Here is a 12,068-nt window from a genome sequence, read left to right on the forward strand (position 1 = left end):
AAGCAATCCATTGGTTACCAATCTACTAAATATTTTCGAAAGCTGTTTTCTGTACATTTTGACACCTTGTAAGATAACGCAACCTTGGGTTGATATACGTCTGGAATTTCCTGGACATTTAGCCCTTGTAAACAGCGCCTGGGTAGAAATAGCTGAAATGTGTGGGAAAATCCATATGCAAAAAAGCTCCATAATTTGGGGCAAAACTAGAAAAGCTCAACAGTTTTTGTGTGCCGATTTTCACTTTTTGAAATATGGCAACCCAAATTTTGCAGTACTGTTCCTGAGATCAGTGGTGTCTGTGGATACAATTGGACGCCTTTTGAATGATGGATTGAAACTTTCAAAACTGCACTTATTTTTGGTTTCTTGGCATTCTGGAGTGACACCAAGTACAAGGTTGCTATTAATAAAGTAAAAGTTTTGTGCTGGTTAAGTATATGGCTAAGATGGGATGCAAACACACAATAAGAATTTGCAGAGGGACCAGTTGTGTTAGTTGGTTGCAGCAAAAACAATAAAGAATCTTGCCACATGACTCTTTGTTGTTTTAAGAATTGTGTGTCTAGGCCAAAATATGGAAAATATAATGCAAACCTGCTGGTTTTGCTTGCTGTTTGATACAGTCTAATTGATGGTTTAGTGTTATTATATGGCTTGCTTGCTTGTTTTTAGCTGTATGTACCTGCCTTGAGACAGCATGGTGAAAGGTAGGCAATCAATCAGTAAACATAGCAATTGGAAACTCTGTCAAAATTCTGTAAACAGAGGCTTAGCTAATGCAGCCTAAATAAACTTTAAAAATGCTATGCATCCTCTTCATCCTCTTCCTTGAGCCATCTCATGTAATGGAATTGTAGAGTTGTACCCAACTGTAGTTATCTAGTCCAACCCCTGCCATGCATTTCATTTTAGAACTGGCTATATAGGCATCGTACAAGCTGATAGAAAGAAACCTCCCACAGGACAAATTTGTCATAAAGAATAAGCAGATACCAAGCTGGACTGCTTTATTTACACAAATTTCAGAATGTGTCTTGATGCAAAACTTTGAATAAATATACCACGTGTTCATTGTGTAAACATTAGTATGAAGAATTGCCAGATGTAGAAACTCAGTTACAAACTAATGTAGGTGGTGTGTTTTTTGTTTATATTTGCTACTGAATCATTTTTAAATGGTATTGTAATAGCACACTGGTGCCTTAGCTGAACTGGTGAACTATTGTAACCTGAAGGTGGCATATCCCATTACGAATCTCATAAGCCATTTAGGTCACTTTTCTGTAGAAGATTTAGGGCTTGTATCTCTACCTGGGCTGCAGGAACACAGGCTCTCTAGCTTTGCAAACAGTGAACTGGATCTCACTGTAGATGTGATGCTATAGCTTAAAAGGCCACTGACATATTTGGTGGATTCAACTGGAACACTGTTTTCTAAGACTCAATAAATTATTGTACAGATCTACTCAGCACTGGTATGACCTCATTTAGCTGCCTATTTTTAGTTCTGGGCATCTGAGGAGAGTTGCAAAGATACTGAAGAATTTCACAAAGCAAACCCTATGAACACAGGCTGAACAGATCCATTTAACCCCGCTCCCCCCCAAAAAAAGAAGATTAATGTTACAATCCTATAATACTTTCTTGAGAGCAAGTACCATTGAACCCAGTTGGACTTACTTCTGAATAAACACACTTTGGATTGCACTGTAAGGAAATAGGGGAGGGTCTGCTTACAGACTTTAAATACTTAGGAAATTAGAAAGAAGATAAATGATAACAGTTCAGAGAGTCTTAAGAACAGAACAATTCACCATGCTGTCAGTGCAGCCCTTGTTCTTCCATGGAACTTCGGGAGGTAGTGGCGCAAGCGTTTTCTATTTCTTTGTGTCTTGGTATGACCTCTCAGCAAGAAGTTCAGTGAATACATTTATAAGCCTTTTTTTATAAACTAGGGGCTGCCACACAAACTTGTTCTGAACAAATATTCTGAACTTTTTGAAAAAGACGTCATTGATGTTGACATGCTTGAAAGCCAGCCGAGTGGTTAGATCCAAACTAGGACCTAGAAGATCAGGTTTCAAATCCTAATTTTGCCATGAAGTTCATTGGGTGACATTCTGCTAGTCCCCATACCTCAGTCTCATCTACTTCACAGTGTTACTTTCAGGATAAAATCAAGAGGGAGACTAACTACCCTGAGCATCTTGGGAGGACCAATGGGAAGTTTTGTTTGTTTGTGTTTACAATCACTCATATTAATTTTATGAAATAAAAATAAAGTAATGTAATGTACTATTTATTTTTTGCAGGTGATGTGTCAAGTCCACTGGCTACACTGAGAAGCCGAGGTAGGGAGATTCAGCATGTTTCCTTGCATGTCAAAGAATATATTTAACAATTTCTTTTTTCTCTTTGTCTTTTGGTTAATGAAGAGAAAATCTGCCCTAGCAATGCAATTAAATTAACTTCATATGGAGTAATTAATTTCAGGACTTGTGGTTGCTTTCAGGTAGTAATGTCCTTGAGGACGCTGAAGCTTCACCAGGCTCTTACTGCTTCAAACACATCCATTTTTAGTGGCCAAACACACCCTGTATATAATACATACCTTAGTGCACCCTTTGCTAGCCTGGTGGCAAATATGAATGCATATTTGTTTGTTTTCTAGTTAACTAGATGAAGGGATTTGGTTTGGTACAGCAATGACTGAAACTAATTTCTCATCCCAAGACATGTGCCTCAGTTTCAGTCACAGTGATATAGGGTGCTATAATCTACAAGACCTGGAAAAGAAAATATTGTTCTCCAGTTCAGTTTTCAATCGTGATCCAACCGGGGTGGTGGTGGTTCTTGCTTTCTGTAGAAAGTTAATTTGCCTGTTCAAATTTCAGCCTATTTAGTTCACTCTCCTCTTCTGTCAATATTGCCAGTTGTTTGATTCACTGAAATTAGGCTCAAGAGGCTTTCATGCAATATTTTGCTTTAGGGGATAATAAACTATAGGATTTGTAGTCTTAAGAACAGCATGTCTGTTTCACTCAAAGCTATACCTGGTAAGGGCTGGTGAGATTGCAGGAACTGGCTTGGCATTAAAGGGTTAACTTGTTAAGATACAGCTGTGTTGGCACAAAAATGTCTAAATGATGTGGAAGTGCAGGTATCATAATGATTGCAGATGTGACAACAGTTTTGTTAGAAAGGCCAGGATGAACAGGTGGTGCATTGATAAAAGGATGGAGGATTTTGCTGCGGCTATTGGAATACTCAGGGCAAGATTTAGAAAGATTATGAAGCTAAAGAAACACAACTGTCTGCCTTTCTTTCCCCCTTTTCCATTGTTTGCTAATTTTGCTAACAAATATGTGATGTGATTGCCTTACTTTGAATTTGATTCATTTTCATATAACACAAGCAAGCAATTGCCAACAGCTAGATTCAGACTTGTTTTTCTAAGCAGCTGATTTCAGTATTCTGTTTACCAATTAGTGCCTTTTTTCTTCATTATTTATTATTGTTTCCCCTGTCTTGACATGGGGATTATAATCATTTCAACATGCTAATAAATGATTTGGAAGTTTGTCTAGTTTCATTTAACTTCCATTGATTCTAATGATGGCTTCTTTTGTTAAGATAATATTTTAATTTGCACTTCAATACAGCCTCCCTTTTGTGGAGCTCAAATAGTTCTGCAAGTATTAATAAATTCAGTCTCAGGAGAGTAAAATATTATTGTCCTCATTTTACAGAGAGGAAAATTACTGATGCACAGTAAACTGTCCAGGTACAGAAAGTCTATGACACAGAAATAAGGTTAGAATATTAAAGTCTTCCCTTCCCAAGCATCAGTTACATCATATGTACTCCCTTTTCTGCACTTAGCCGTAGGCTGTTATGAACATGTCGACTCTTGGGGGTTCAGCCTTCCACCTGGCACCACAGCAGCTGAACGTGAACAATCAGCACATTTCACTAATTCAGGCTTCCTGCCTTTCCTTGTTGCAAATTGAAAGACTTAAGGAATAAGGAGAAGAGCTGTGTGCGGCAGCTGATTGAGAGATGCACTTTACACATCTGTTCTTTAGGCTAGAGGAGAAATAGATTGCAAACCGAACCTTGAGTTCCCTGCATGCTCGGGTGACTGGTGTACATAAAGAGCACATGTTGAGGATCCCATTTATCTCAACGCAAAGAGGCAGTCCTCATGCACCAAGGAACGGGAGCATTTTGCCTCCCTCAAATAAATGAAATGAAATGAATGCTGTATACACATAGAACAGATCACTGCAGCCTTTGTCTCTATACAATACAGAATCTGAGAGTGGGACTGCAGGTTAGGCATGGCAGAGGATCAATGCAAAGAAAATAAGATTTTTTTTAAAAAAAACATGTTGCTGGTTCAACATTAAATGGAGGCTTTAGTGCCATTGCCCCAGCTCTGTGGAACACTCTTCCAATAGAGATTCAGCAGGTGTCTTCTATATTGACCTTTAAACATTCACTGAAGACCTTTCCTTGCATCCTTGCTTATGAAGACAGTTAAGATAAAAAAAAAAATACTTTCTGTAATACTAGGTGGTGATCTGCTTCAATATATATTTTGTGGTTGTGTATTTTGTATATATAATGGTTGATATTTTGTATGAGATTGTGGCACACAAGTATTTTTATAAATAAAACCAGTAAAACCTACAAAGGATCTTGTGGCACCCTAAATACATTATGCTAGCAAATTTATTGCGGCACAGGCTTTTGTGTGCCCATGCTCACTTCATTAGATCCATGGAATGTTGTCTTCAGCTGGCAAGTATAGGTGCAGTGGGTTTTAGAGAGAAGAAAATGTCAGCATGTTGTCATTTCTTCCTGTTTCATTTCTGAGGTGTCTCTTATCTGTTCCTGGGCTGTTCTTTGCATTCCTAGAGCATGTGGTCTTAGTTTATCCCTGTTGAATCTTCTATCTCCTGCTCCTAAATGTGTAGATTTTGGGTCTCAGATAGACATTTGATACATTTCCATTAAAAAACACAGCAGAGGCTTGCCCTGATTTTTGTACAGGAGAGACATTTGCTTTCCTCTGCCTGCCAAAAGGAGCCACTGTGATTCCTTTACTTGCCTCCTAATATATCTTGACATATGCTCACTGCACTTCCTTTTTCCTTTTTTCTTTTTTTGGCCTCTGTTTTTTCTTCCATGTTCTTCCATGTTGACATTCTTGTCATGAAGTCTAGCCCACTAAATTCTTTCATGACTCATACCTTTTCTCTTTCTGAATTCCCCTCCTGCAACATCACCTCTAGCTCACCCCACATTTCACTGTCTGTTAAAAGCAATATGTATTTCTTCACTCTTGCCTCTCTGTAGACTGCAGGCTGCCAATCTTATGATGTGCTTTTTCCCCACAATATTGTGCTGTTGTTAAGACTTTTTTTAGGAGTGGCGGGAATGAAATAGAAAGAAATGTCCTCCAATTTCATTTTTAATTTATTTTAATTCATTGGATTGCTGTCCTTTGCTTAATGTTAAGCACTGATGCTTAGCATCACTATTATTTTTGTAATTAGTATCCTGATTTTTAGAGAAAGCAGTACTATGTTATTTGCTGACTTACACTTTAAATTGAACAGAGCATTCATCTTTACCCACTAATAGAGGTGTAACCAACATGATAAGCAAGATACAACAATCACTAGGACTTCATACTAAATATTTTGCACTTTATCCACTACTGCATAAAACTACGGTTAATTGCATATTGCTAAGGACTGTGTGTAAATGGAGGGTTGCGTTGGTATATATTGTCAAGTGAAGCACAGAAACTTCATGGGAGTCCTGAAAGAGTTATTAGAGGTAAAGGTAAAGGGACCCCTGACCATTAGGTCCAGTCGTGGCCGACTCTGGGGTTGCAGCGCTCATCTCGCTTTATTTGCCGAGGGAGCCGGCGTACAGCTTCCGGGTCATGTGGCCAGCATGACTAAGCCTCTTCTGGTGAACCAGAGCAGTGCATGGAAACGCCGTTTACCTTCCCGCCGGAGCGGTACCTATTTATCTACTTGCACTTTGACGTGCTTTCGAACTGCTAGGTTCGCAGGAGCATGGACCAAGCAACGGGAGCTCACCTTGTCGCGAGGATTCGAACCGCCGACCTTCTGATCGGCAAGTCCTAGGCTCTGTGGTTTAACCCACAGCGCCACCTGCGTCCGTGAAAGAGTTATTAGAATAGATATAATTTATAGCAATATTTTTTTTTGCCCTTTTAAAGCTGAAACTGCTGCTTCAGAACCAACATGTTGCCCATAGAGGCCTTCCCGAGCATCCACAGAGTCACCGCCCCCTGCCCCTCCACTGCTGAAATCCGGCTTGAAATAAGCATTCTATACTAGCCAATAGACTAGGTTGTGCTGTGTGCTTGGTTGCAGTGTGTGTGTGTGGTGTCCAAAGCTGCCCATGGACCCCAAAAGGTTGGTAAACCCTGTCCCCCCCCCCCAATAATCCACGCTTACTTGAAAAATCTCAGTCAACAGGACTTACTGCAACTAAAAGTGGATGTGGTATTCCCACCGTGAGTTTCCTTTTCATCTGCTTCTGTGACTGGTTTGTGTGTTCCTCTGCGGACAGTTCTAGTCTGCCGTAGGAACATAGCAAACCAGCCTAATGCTGGGTCAGACTATTGGTCCATTTGGCTCAGTATTGTCTAAACCAGTTGGCAGTGGCTACCCAAGATTTCAGACGGGAGCCTCTCCCATCCCTACCTGGAGATGCAGGGGATTGGATTTGGGATGTTCTGCATGAAAAACAGATGATTTACTGCTAAACTTCAGAGGGGTCAAAAGTTGGGCTTGCCTTCTGTAGCAAGGTTGTGAATCCTGTAGGGGTACCACTCAGACCCACGATAATGGTTTTCCATTGTTTTTCTCCTTCCTAATGAGGTTCCCAACCTGGGTCGTGGTGCTACCTCCTGTGAGCTTGGTGTTGAAGGGTGCATTTGGCCTTCTGTAAGAAGCTCCTTTGACCATCACAGCCACACCATACATTTAAAAGCACATGACTTCCCCTACAGCATCCTGGGAACTGTAGTAATTTAAAAGTCCTGGGAATCGTAGCTCTGTGAGGGGCTAAACAACAGTTCCCAGGATTCTTTGGGGAAGCCATCGGCTATACAGTGGTACCTTGGGTTACAGACGCTTCAGGTTACAGACTGCTAACCCAGAAATAGTACCTCGGGTTAAGAACTTTGCTTCAGGATGAGAACAGAAATCGTGCGGTGGCGGCAGAGGAAGGCCCCAGTAGCTAAAGTGGTACCTCAGGTTAAGAACAGTTTCAGGTTAAGAACGGATCTCCAGAATGAATTAAGTTCTTAACCTGAGGTACTACTGTAAAACCATTTAAATATATAGTATGAATGTGGATTGTTCTTGTTTATTTATTTAAATGTCTAAACTGCTCTTCATTCGGATGGATCCCAGCTTGGTGTACAACGACAACAAAATGCCATATAAACCAAAAGATAATAATCTATCCCATGAAGGTGGAAATTAAAGAAACAACAACCAAAGCCAAAAAGCAGCCACCAACAAATGTAACGCCTTTCAAATGTCTAAGCGAACCCCAAAGTCTTAACCTGGTGCTTGTTCTACCACACAGACACCAGTACAGAAATGGTGCATGCAGTATATTCAGCACTGTTTGTGTGGAAGTGTTTGTAACGTTACAGGGCTTGAGCCCTTCTTCTGGGAGGAGCTGGGAGGTTTGATGTGCTGCTTCCTAATTACTGCCTGGTTGCATTGGAGTGCAACTGCACATCCTTCCCAAATGGTCCTTGCCTTTTCCCTGGCAACAGGGTGGTTACTAGCTGCTATCTGTATTGGGTCTGCCAGGGAACCCTGGAACTTGTGACAGCATGGACTGTTGTTCCCTACTCACTAGCCTGTGGTTTTAGCTGTGCTGTGGGCACTTCCTACTCTGCACTCATCCACTTTGTGGGAATGTGTCTGGAATAATTTATGCACCATCACCTGAGCCTTCCCACATTCAACCACACGTTGATCGGTGCCTTCTGTGCATGGCTGTTGGGAGGCTTCTGCTGGAGTTATGTCATGATTGCAAAAGAGTTGTAAGGATTCTGTGAGAGTCCCTGTTACTGCTGCTGTATCATGTCATTTCTCCCACTGCTGTTACTGTGTATTTGGTGTTGCTGGTGGGAGAGAGCAGCATGTTCCTACTCCAGCTTAAGCTCAGGTATAGGGGTGGCTACGATTCAACCATAGAATTTGTTTAACCAAGTGTCGTGTTTTTGGATGTCACTAATACATCTCCTTGTTTCTCTGTACTCACAGTCATTCTTACTCTGAAGGAGTGTCATTTTTTGGATGAGTCAGTAAACACACACCCCTGTTTTCCTGTCGTCACATTAATTTTTCATCATGTTTTCCATTTAGACAGAACATTCAATTTTGGGAGCTTCCACCCAAACATTTACTGGGTGGATGTGTTCTAAGCTCCATCAGCATGACCTTATCCTGCCATTACTTGATACTGGCACTTGGATTCTAAATTAGCTTGGATGAAAGTCTGATTGATTCAGTAGAGCATATTTCCAAGTAAATGGACTTCGTATTACAGTCCTAGAGTTCATCGGGCTTTTCCTAAAGAGTTGATTTTGTAATCAATGGTTCTCATTTCAACTAAAGTTCTTCCTGCTTAAGATTTCAGATATGGATGGGCACCCATTCATTACTTGTATGTAGATCTCATTGGTTTCTAGAACTTCCTTATATCTGTCACTGTATGTGTTACAGAAATTGGGCATACGCTGTTCATCTTTTTTTTTTTAAACACATGTACATTGTATGAACAGGTATACAGGGTCAGCCAATGAAAATGGATGCTGGAAGCTTCAGGACGGACAAAAGAAAACGAATAGTTAAACTTTGGAATTCTCTCCCATAAGAGGCAGTGATGGTCACCAGCTTGAAATAAGCAAGAGGTTTAGGCAAATTAATGGTGTGTAAAGCTATCAGTGGCTACTATCCACAATGTTTTCCATCCAATATCAAAGGCAGTATACCAGTTGTTTGGAAGCACAAGAGAGAGAGAGAGTGCCATTACACTCAGGTACTGCTTGTGGTCTTCTCTTAGGCCAGGAGTTGCCAACCTGACATGCAAAGGCACTATACAACGCATAGTGTCCAATGGCAGGGCCCCCAGACTTAGAGCTGTCATATATATATATAAAGTCTCTACCCTTCCTAGAAAGATAATTACAAAATGAAATGTGCAGATAGCACTCTAAGCAATTTATTTGAAATGAATGAACCTGGTTCTCCTCTTGCCTTGGGACTAGTGCCCTCAGCATCTCTAAATTTCAAATGTGCCCCCAGGCCCAAAAACGGTGGCTATACCAACACTATAGGCATTTTGCTTGACCACTGTGAGAACAGAATGCTGGACTTCATGAGCTTTGGTCTGACTCAGCAGGGATTGTTTTCTGTTCTTAATATCTAATTTCTATAATGTATGAACTGGCACAGCATGTGCCTAAGATTGCAGCCTCTTTTTCCTGTGTTTCAAAGACAAGCTAGTATTGCAAGTGCTTTGTTGTTTTGTCTCATAGTCAGGATAATATAATATGTGGCTCATAGATCTAACGGGCAGATTACCTATGAGGCTGTCAGCAAGTAAATATCAGTAGGGATAGGCTTGCTGGTATTGAAGGAGAGAATGAAAAATCTAAATCTGTTTTAAAGCTGAGGTTTGGAACAAATAACAAAAGTATTCTTCATGCTTATCTCTCCTTTTCCTTCCTTACAATGTGCCATGGCATTGACAGATGTATCCTAACCAGGCTTACTCAGATATTTGTTCCTTTGATCCCAGTGGAAACTACAAAGTATGCTTGGGATTGCAATGGGTCTATATAGCCCAACAGATTGGCAACAATAGGAGTGGCATGTTTTGCTTCAACTGCTGCAGCATCCTAACCAGCCTGCAGTGCCTGATCCTCATGTGTCAGTAAATTATATGATGAAGCAGGGGAAAAACAACACACATGGTCATAGGTAGCAGCCTTGCTATGTTTGGGCTTGTAGGTTATGAGAAGCTGGAACAAGGAGATGTGACTCAGGGTCCCATCCCTCATCCCAAAGGGGAATGTTTCAAAGGCGTCAATTTGGATGCCTTCTTGATGCACAAGCCAGGGTGGAGACCTGGAGAAGCAAGGTGGAATAAGAAATTATACAAGAAGCATGGTCAAATCAGGGTCAAACTACATGCTACACTTAATGCATAGTGTGCAGCTATATAACTTCCTTTGATTTATTTGATTGGTGTGCTCCATTCTACTGAAGCCCTGCCTGCCTTCAATTTCCATGTTCTTTGGTCAGCCTCGAATAGGGATGGTGAAGGGTCTTGATGGAAAGATGATGCAGGAATTCTGGCAATTACAGATCCAAACTGGAGTGGGCTTGAAGAGTTTGGGGTCCAATCCACAATGGAGCAGAAGGTAGAACCTAAAATCCAGAGGCAAACCTCTCCCCAACCCATTTTTGGAGTTCATTGCATCGAAATCAATATTTCATTGTCTGCAAGATAGCACTTCTTTTCAAAGCTGAATTGTAAATAAGAGACCCGAATGCATTATGTATAGAGGTTTATGACGGCCTCCATCCTCTTTTAAAAGGGACTTTTAGCAGGTTTTATTTCAGTCTTCAGATTCCAGTTCCAAAGGAACCTTGATTTAGTACAGTGCTTGCCCATGTGCCATAAGGTCTTTTCATCAAAGAGATTGCTGAGAAAAGGATTTCAGAGAAATAAATACAGCCATGAATTGTGCGTAAAAGGTGAACAGGGAGCTGTTATATGGCTGTACTTAGATAAAAAGAACTAGAGGGCATATCAGGCAAGATATTTAAGACAATGCTTGATGGGAATGAATGACATCACATCCACCCTCTGATTTCTAATGCTCTCCATTGCCAGAGAGACGTGATAAGAAGGCTGAGTGGCCACTTGGTGTGACATGGTGCTATTCCATGCAGATGCAAACATAAATGCAACCTTATATGCTTTCCTGAATTACAATTCAGAAACAGAACAAGATATATGCTTCTTGTGGACATCAAAGACTATGGCTAGCAAAGTGAGTCTGATCTAGTTTCACTGGTGGGTGAATCTGTTATTTTCAGTTCCTCTCTGTTCCTCATTTTCCCAATCTTAAATTCATTTCTCCACATTTCCACATCAATTTGTGATTTTTTGTGCAAATTTCTCCTGATGGACCCATTTCTGTATGCAGTGTTGTCCAATATACACATTTTTGGAAAGCAATTTTCCCAAATAGAATGCATTTTCAGCAAAATGTGCACCCCCCCCCACATTACCCTAGTCTATACATTTTTGTAAATAGCTGAAGAACTGCACTGCAAAATTTGGAGAAGTGTGAATTTTGAAGAATGGCTGTGTTTTGATTAAAGTTTGCCTTTAAATGCAGACTAAATCAAATTTCTGCCCTATCCCTACTCATAAGTAAGTGCCACTTGGTTCAGAATTACTCATGGGAAACTGTGCATAGGATAGTAATCTTACTTTGCAATCCTGTCCATGTTTACACAAAAGTAAGTTCCACTATGGCTGCATTCACACAGCAATTTATTCTGTTTTCCTGATGTTTTCCTAACTGTTAACTTTTGCTTTATATTTGAGCTTTCACAAGGTGTAAAATTCACATCTGGAAATATAGCAGAATGTGTTACTTGCTCTCAGAAAAAAAAAGGTTGCAAATAACAAGGAACGAGCATGAAATTTGAACTATATCCCGCTATATTCCTGGAAGTGGCTTTTGCACCATGTGAAATGTCAGAAAAACAGAATAAACTGCCATGTGAAGGCAGCCTATGTATCATGGTACTAGACCCCTTGCCCCTGTGAAATTGATGTATGGTGCTTACTTCCAGGAAAGTCTGCGTAGGGCACAAAAGGGCACGACTCCAGACCTCCCCAAACATTGATATAGAACAAATGCTTAGATAACTTTGGTGGCATCATTTCTGAGCAGCCAGCACATTCAGTTC

At 40.6% G+C, this 12,068-nt stretch overlaps 1 long non-coding RNA gene across 6 annotated transcripts in view; it reads left to right on the forward strand.

Moving 5' to 3' along the window:
• Positions 1-12,068, forward strand: part of LOC308485770 — a 111,841-nt gene that overhangs the window by 3,506 nt on the left and 96,267 nt on the right. For all 6 annotated transcript variants that reach the window (XR_013990743.1, XR_013990744.1, XR_013990745.1 and 3 more), the window contains exon 2: positions 2,316-2,354. This is a non-coding gene — a long non-coding RNA (uncharacterized lncRNA). The remainder of the gene's footprint in view (positions 1-2,315; positions 2,355-12,068) is intronic.

The sequence above is a fragment of the Podarcis pityusensis genome, assembly GCF_964106645.2.
Source record: "Podarcis pityusensis genome assembly, chromosome: 9".
In the NCBI taxonomy this organism is placed as follows: Eukaryota; Metazoa; Chordata; class Lepidosauria; order Squamata; family Lacertidae; genus Podarcis; species Podarcis pityusensis.